Consider the following 8,850-nt stretch of genomic DNA (forward strand, 5'->3'; position numbering starts at 1 on the left):
TTTTAGCTTTTCTTTGTCTAAGCAAAGAGCAAAATGGGAAAGGAGTTTTTGTCCATTTCTGGGTCTTGCAACAAGGAGACAATATGGTGTCCCTGGAGGCTGAAATAGAGACAAAAGAGAACCAAGAGGGAGGTGTAAATCCTGGGAAGAGAAAAATCACTCACATAGCCATGGTTTTTGTCTTGATGATCTCTGTCTTAATCTACTCACGCTGCTATAACAGAACACCATATACTGGGAGCCTTATAAACAACAGAAACTTATTCCTCCCAGTTCTGGAGGCTGGGAAGTCCAAATTCAAGGCATCGGCGGATTTGCTGGTAAGGTTCTGCTTCCTGGTTCATATATGGCTGTCTTTTCAATGTCTGTGTCCCTGCAAGGTGAGAAGGGGCAAAGGATCTCTCTGGGGTCGCTTTTATAGGGACATTGATTCCATTCATGAGGACTCTACCCTCATGACTTAATCACCTCCCAGAGGCCCCACCTCCCAATACTAGCACATTGGGTGTTAGCTTTCAACATATGAAGTTTGCGGGGACACAGTCTATTAACAATCTTCCATATAGACTTTTTTCCCCCACAGACTTTTTCAGTATTTATGTCCTAACCCTAATTTTGTAATCCTATTTTAAGAACCTGGTGGCATAGTCTTACTAAAATAGTTTTCAAGATAGGGACTCAAAATCTACATATTTATCAACCTCTTCCCATAATGCTTAAACATGACAGTGAAGTAAAACTCTGCTCTTGACAAGTCTTATTTTGTTTTTGTGCTTTCATTAAACTCTTTGAGAATTGAAAAGGATTCAACTTGAAGAATATGACTTCACTTATTTCATGAGGGCTAGGAATTTCCCAAACAAAAAATATCTCCCCAACTGTTGTATTGCCCGTGGGACAATTTCAACAGTTGATTTTTTTTCTTCCATGTTCATTTTCTTAATGTTCTTACAAGTGATAGAGAAAAGGAAACATACTAAGTTCAAACAACACGTAACTTAATTAACTAGCTAGCTATCTGCCATGAGCTATCAGGAACAGGAAACCTGAGATTACAGTGCTTTGTATATAGTGGATGCTCACCAAATAGTTACCTGCTGGCTGACAAGAAGAAACAAAACGTTTTATAAGGAGGAAAAGAAGACAACATTGAGTTATATGGTCATTAAAAACAACCCACTTATAATTTGGCTTTGACCTTCCCAGAAACATTCTAATGTGTTGCCTCTTAGTGGCTTCCTGACGTTTAATTCTACCTCTTATTAAATTTTTATGAGGTGTAATTTTTATACAGGGAAATAGACTCATCTTAAGTGTAGAGTATGTGACAAATGCATGTGCCTGTGCTACCCACACCCCTATCTTTTTTTTTTTAAAGATTTTATTTATTTATTTGAAAGAGAGAGTAAGCATGAGAGAGGGTAGGATCAGAGGGAGAAGCAGACTTCCCACTGAGCAGTGGCCTGATGCAGAACTCGATCCTGGGACTCTAGGATCATGACCTGAGCTGATGGCAGTCACTTAATCAACTGAGCCACCCAGGCTCCCAACACCCCTATCAAGATAGAGTATTTTCAACACCCCAGGAACTTTCTTCCATTCTTTCCAGAATCAATGAAATTCTCAGAAGTAACTATTGTCTAATTGTTATCATGACATCAGTTTTTTCTGTTATAAAAATTCATGTAAATGGGGAATATTTTTTGGAATAATCCAAGTTCTTAAGTGGAATCATACAAGTTCTTTGATCATTCTTTTTATTATCAAGTAGTATTCCATTATATGAACACCATTTGTTTATCTATTTTACTTCTGATGAATATGTGTATTGTTTCTAACTTTGAGCCATTATGAATAAAGCTCCCATGAATATTTTTAAAGAAATCTTGTTTGACATATGTTTCAGTTTATTTGGGCAAATACCAAGGAAAGGGATTGCTAAAGTAAAGGATAAATCTATGTTTAACTTTGTAAGAAATAGCCAGTTTCCACCAGCAATGTATGAGAATTTTGGTTCCTCCAAAACGTCAGTATTTCAGGTTGTCAAACATTCTAATTATAACCATTCTAGTTTGTGAAGTGATATCTCATTGTGTTTTGAATTTGCATTTCCTTGATGACTAATGAAATAGAACACTTTTTAAAGTGCTTATTTGACTTTTGTATATCTTCCTTATTTTCCTTCATATGGTGTTTATGCAAGTCTTATGCTCATTTAAAAATTTTTGGTTCTCTTGTTGTTAATTAATTGTAAGAGATCTTTATGTATTCTGGATACAATTACTTTGCCAGATACAAGTGTTCAGGATATCTTCCTCAGGCAGTGGCTCACCTTTTCACTTTTTTTAACAGGTGTTTTTGGATGAGCAAGTGTTTTAATTTTGATGAAACCCAATTTATCTTTTTTTTTTCTTTTGGTGGTTCACGCATTTTGTGTTCTAAGAAAGTTAAAAGGGTTAGAGAAATTCTCCAGCAATCTTCTATAAGCTTTATGATTTTGGTGTGTATTTTTAGATCTATAATCCATCTCAAATGGGATCTTTTTAGTATGTAGTAAAATAGTGTTTAGGGATTGATGTTCTCTTTTTTCCTTATGAATGTTGCCTATTTTAGCATCTTTTGGCAGGAAGATTTTTATTTCCACTATATTGTTTTTAATGTCTTTGTTGAAAATTAATTAATTGAGTATATGTATTTAGGTCTATTTCTAAGTCTCTTTAGTTTCATTGAATTTATTTGTACATCCTTACACAAATCTAAATTGTCTTGATTAATGCACCTTGTTCTAAGTCTTGAGGTCATGTAATATAAATCCTCAAAAATCGTCTTTGTCAGGATTGTTTTTGACCATCTAGATACTTATAATTTACATATATAATTTAGAATCACTTTCCCAAGTTCTAAAGAAAAAAATTGCAAGAAAAATTTAATGGAATCACATTGATCCAAAGGACACTATAGGCCACCTTAACAATATGGACCCTTGCAATCTGTTAATTTAATATATATTTTCACTTACATATTCTTTATTTTCTTTTCTTCAAAATTTTTGTATTTTTCTGTGTGTAGAAGTTGCAGATTCAATTTTGAAACAGATTAACTCACAGAAAGTTTATTGCAGAGAGTTCTCTTGGGATAAATAACCTACCTATGGTGAAGGAGAAGTTGGGTTAAAATGCAGTTACAACAAAGGTGCCAGTTCTTCTGATGGGAATATCAAACTCTGGGACAAACCTTCAAAGTTGTTCTGAACTGGAGCAAAGTAACTGGACTTTTAAGGCCCTTATCAATCAGTTGTTGGTTTTAGGTTGTACTAAGAAGATGTGTAGCCTTGGATGAGTTTGCTCTCTCTAGCTGACACAGTTTGCAGAGAGGGCTCACATCTGACAGCTATCTCCTACCAATGCTTCCAACAACTAGGAGAATAGTTCCTTCAGTACTAAAGGGCTGGTGTGCTGGGTTGCACAGGACTGCATCCACTATAGTTCATCCTTTGTGCCACTTGAATCCACTTCATAAAATTTCTGGGAACAGATCCATTAGGACTCTGATGGGCCTTACTTCCCAGAGCAAATGTGTCATAGGAAGTTTAGTGAGATGAACTATAGCCTCTCCCACTGAAACCAGTCTCTTGGCCACAATTGATACGCATCATCTCCATCCTCTACTAGCCATTCAAGATTCCCCTCTCCTTTGGCTAGAAACTAAACTCATTTAGAAAGTTTACTTAGTGGTGTGATGAACAACCTGAGATCTGAGGGTATTGAGAGCCTGGTCACCGTGCCATTCTTTGGATGTGGCTGCTATACTTATTCATTAGCTGGTTAGATTGTGCAAACGGGGCACCAAAAAATGCTGAAGTGTGCCGTCTGAGTGCTAAACTTGTTCCTCTATTGTGTAACAGTAGTCCTAGCTCCTTGTGATAATCAGGGACACTACCCTCAGGTCCGTGACTTCTCCATGTTTCTGCTTTTCTTTGGGCACTTGAGTTCAAAGTTCTCAGGCAATAGCCAGAGAACAAAATCTACTGAGATTTGTTAGGGTGTCTGGTGCCAGGGATGACAAAGAATTGCACCAAGAATAGAGCAACAAGCGGGACAGAGTTTATTCATTCTCTGAAGGAGGAGAGGGGCCAGACATCAAGAGAAATGTCGGCTCTGAGTTTCTGTTAGGCTGCACCTAGGATGTGAGAGGGTTGTAGCTGCACCCATGGGGAAAGGGGTCAGCTCTTGGCCAGGTAGAGCAGGAGGTGATAGGTTTTTCAAGGGGCTCTGTCACAGGCTTGTCCTGGATGTGGGCTGTGGTCCAGCTAGAGGAAAATATGTTTTGTAGTTGTGGTCTATTTTCTGAGAATGTGGGGCACCGTGACCTCGAAAAACAAAGTTAGGGCCAAGTACAGATACCTACGAGTTTTATCTGTAAGCTTGGCTGGGGAGATAGCTTTGAATAGAACCTTTCAAGACCCTTGCTGGCACTAATTAGAAGAGTTAAACATTTGGAAAACCAGGATTTCCAAAGATCTTTACTGAGGTTAGTGTTGCAAGGACCAGAAGCATGGGTTAAGAAAAGTGGTAGTAAACAGGTAAACATTTTCACTTTTGCATCTTGATTTCTAGATCTATGATTTCTATCAATTGAAGACATAGCACCATACACTGGTTGCCAATTAAGAATGTATATTGCATCCTTGAGGGTGGTACTTATCCTTACATAATAACATATCTGAACTTGTGCCTCAGTTCCAACCTCAATAAGCTACTCTATTGAAAGGTCAATTTGGCAAATTCTGGTGGTGGTGTATGCATTAAGACCAGTGGAATCCATTGTAGTGTGCCCATTGCCATGTTTCTCGCTATAAAATTAGTCCTTTGGTTTTGGACACTGTTTATGTTTGAAGATATAATACTCTGTAAATACTTGGATATTGGAGCTGGTTGAAGTCTACAGAATATATGTCAACTCTAGTCATGATGAATCACTGTCAGGTGAAGGGGGTCTAATGTGAAATTGACACTAAGTGGCTATATGGTCTCTTCTTCAAATGGTGCCATATTGGGGATTGAACATTTTTCTGTCTTCCTGGTAGATTGGATTTATCAGCCTATTAATTGGAATGTCTAGTCCACTAGCATTTAATATAATTATGAGGGCTGGTTTGATTCATCCATTTGGAGAGATGGGGGAGCAGGGTATGGGGGTGGGTGGTGGTGGGGTTCATCTGATTAAGGGGCCCTAAGCCAAGAAGCAGTGGAGTTTGAGAAGCCAGCAGGTTGGGGTTCAGCAGCAGCAGCCCCATGAGCCAAAGTTGAGGGGGGTGCTCTGAGTGCGTGGAGGTGTGGGGTGGTCCTTGTTTTTGGCTTCTTGACTCAATCCTGTTTCAACAGTGAATATGTCTTGGCCTGTCTATTATAGAAATAAAAAAGTCGTTGATTATTTGGTGTCAGGAATTAATGATGCCAAGAAAATTATGGAAGAGATTGAGACCTTCCAGCTAAGAAAATTCAATCATCTTCCAGAGAAGCTAAAAATAAGAGGTGATCTGGAAAGAATTCACAGGAAGATAGTGAGGACTCAGAAGAAAAAGATGTGAAGACCAAGGATGATTCTCAGCAGAGGACAATGAAGATGAAAAAGAAGCCCATAAGAATGTGCACCAGCAAGGCCGGCAGCCTCTAAAGCAGTTTCCAAACGAGAGAGAGGTATTCATGGAAGATGTGGGCAGTGGAGAAGAACAAGAAGAGGAGGATGAGGCACCATTCCAGGAGGAAGATTCTGGCAGTGATGATGATTTCCTAATAGAAGATGATGATGTCAATGACTATGGCAGCTCAAAAAAGAAAAACAAAGAGATGGTTAAGAAGTCCAAACCTGAGAGAAAAGAAAATGCCCAAATCCAGGCTAAAGGCTGCAGTGACGTCAAGCCCTGTGAAAGGCAAAGGGAAAAGTAGATCACCCCACAGCCTCAGAGACATCAAAGGAAAAGATTCCTTCTCTCAAAGAAGAAGAGGAGAAACCAGAAAGCCCCCAGAAAAGAAAACTTCTGCAAGCCCTCCACCTGAGCAATCAGGGGATATAGAGTCTGAATATGAAGCCCAGTCTGGGGAGGATTAAAAAAGTGTTGATGGTTTGGGGAGAAATTCTATTTTATTTATTTATTTTTAAAGATTTATTTATTTATTTGGGAGAGGGAGAGAGCACGAGCGGAAGGAGCAGAGGGAGAGGGAGAGGGAGAGAAACTCTCAAGCAGCTTCATGGGCTTGAGTGCAAAGCCCACTCCTTCTCACAACCCTGAGATCACGACCTGAGCTGAAACCAAGATTGGGACACTTAGCTGATTTCACCACCCAGGCACCCCTTGGAGAGAGATTTTATTTTAAAAAAAGAACAAAAAAGGGGGGGGGGAATCTAGTTATTAAGATGGAACATGATTTTGGCTATGGCTTGACTCATGGGCTTCCAGTGCTTTTTTTCCTCTTCTTTAAAATGACAAGAAATAACTCCCTCTCTCCCTTTTTTTAAGAAAACCATTGTATTTTTTGTCAATGGTCTTCTCTTTGTCGTCACTCCCCTTCCCAATGAAAGCCGCGTCAAAGTAATCATTCAATTGACTGCTTCATCTTTTTATTTTTAATGGAAGGTATACCACAGTCTTAGAGCAGTAAGATTTGAGTTGAACAGTTTGGAAATTTTGCTTTTTGTTAAATGGTAGCAAGTTGAACATTAATCAAAAAACATAGAAGGTTGGAGCGCCTGGATGGGTCAGATGGTTAAGCGTCTGCCTTTGGCTCAGGTCGTGATCTCAGGGTCCTGGGATGGAGTCTTGCATCAGGTTCCCTGCTCCGCAGGGAGCCTGCTTCTCCTTCTCCCTCTACTATTCCCCCTGTTCCCCCTGCCTGTGTTCTCTCACTCTCTCTGTCAAATAAATAAATAAAATCTTTAAAAAAAAAAGGTAGAAGGATTTTAGTTAAAAATGATTGCTTCTTTCTCTACCTGGACTTAAAATCAGTTGTCATCTAATACAAGTTTATATATCTATATACACAAGTGTAGATGTCTAAAAAAAATCATGATGTTAAACTTTCACTGATGGGGCAGGTAGGAGATAAAGATGAATTCTGCATTGTTACTAAAAGTATTCATATTTTTTACCTTGCGGGTGGGGCAGGGGATGGTGTTATTTGACCTTGTTTGACTCTGTGTGTGTGTGTGTGTGTGTGTGTGTGTGTGTGTGTGTGTTTTAATTTAATCTCTTGTTATCTCAAGGAGACCCTGAGCCAGTGAGCCTTTTATTCTGCTACAGTCTTTAAGGAACTTTTAAAAAAAGAAAAAAAAAAAAAAGGTGAGGGCCATCAAAACTTAAATAACTCTTTGGGGCGCCTGAGTGGCTCAGTCCTTAAGCGTCTGCCTTCGGCTCAGGGCGTAATCCCGGCGTTATGGGATCAAGCCGCACATCAGGCTCCTCCGCTATGAGCCTGCTTCTTCCTCTCCCACTCCCCCTGCTTGTGTTCCCTCTCTCGCTGGCTGTCTCTATCTCTTTCTCAAATAAACAAATAAAATCTTAAAAAAAAAAAAAACTTAAATAACTCTCTTTTTTTAACGGATTTATTTATTTATTTATTTTAAGATTTTATTTATTTGACAGAGAGAGATAGCACAGCGGGGGGAGCGGCAGAGTGAGAAGGAGGCTTCCCGCTGAGCAGGGAGCCCTACAAGGGGCTGGGGTCCCAGGACTCTGGGATCATGACCTGAGCTGAAGGCAGACGCTTAACCAACTGAGCCACCCAGGCACGCCTATTTATTAGTTTTAGAGAGAGAGGAGCACACACTTGTGAGGGGGGGAGGAGCAGAGGGGGATGGAGAGAATCTTAAGCAAACTCCGGGCTGAGTGAGGAGCCGGAATGGGGGCTGGATCTCACAACTCTGAGATTATGACCTGAGCCGAAACCACGAGTCAGAAGCTCAACCCACTGAACTACCTTGGAGCCCCAAAACTTAAATTACTCTTGATTTCCTTTTTCATTCTCTAGTGGTCATGTTTTTGAATATATATATATAATACATACATATATATATATGTATTATATATATATATTTTATATATATATATTTGAAGATATATATGTATATATATATCTTCTGTTTCTTGGATAAAATTTTACCAAGGATCAAAAAAACCCCCAAAACCTAGAATTTAAATGGCAAGATCTATAGACCAGAGTGGATCTCTTCCTAGCTGACAGTATTTAGGTTTTAAGCAAATAAAGTACCATGTTAATGTGAAACTCAATTGGGAAGACTTGAGATTTTTCCTTTGTGAAACAGAAAATGGAAATTCTTTTATGCCATAAATGTGCATTCAGATCCCCCCCAATAATATAATTATGATTATGATTGGGTTTAAGTTTTCATCTTGTTATTGGTTTTCTATGGTACCATTTGTTCTTTCTTTTTTCCCCATTGTGTGGTATCAGGGGTCTCAGGAGTTTGCTGCTTCATTAAGTAAATTGCCTTCTGTTGGATTATTCAACTACCCTTAGAAATACACTTTATCTCCTATATTATATAACCATGTACACTTCCTTCATTTATCTTTATTTTAAAAATAAAGTAATCTTTAACTTATCACCCTCTGCCTCAAAGTAATAGTCTATCACCTCTTATTTAATGTAAAACATGTTGACAATATACTTCTCCTTACCCACCTCTATTTTTGTGCTGTTGTTTCATATCATTTGCTTCTAAATATATCAACTTCAAAATACATTGTTATTACTACTTACTTTAAACAGGCTATGGTCTCTTAAAAATTAAGAAGGTATAAAAGCATATTTCATATTAACCATATCCATA

The 8,850-nt window shown here is 38.6% G+C and overlaps 1 pseudogene; it reads left to right on the forward strand.

Moving 5' to 3' along the window:
• Positions 1-5,389: 5,389 nt before the first annotated feature.
• On the forward strand, positions 5,390-6,111 carry LOC103673050 (annotated as a pseudogene).
• Positions 6,112-8,850: the final 2,739 nt, after the last annotated feature.

This window comes from Ursus maritimus, unplaced genomic scaffold (genome assembly GCF_017311325.1).
Source record: "Ursus maritimus isolate PB19 unplaced genomic scaffold, ASM1731132v1 scaffold_4, whole genome shotgun sequence".
NCBI lineage: Eukaryota > Metazoa > Chordata > Mammalia > Carnivora > Ursidae > Ursus > Ursus maritimus.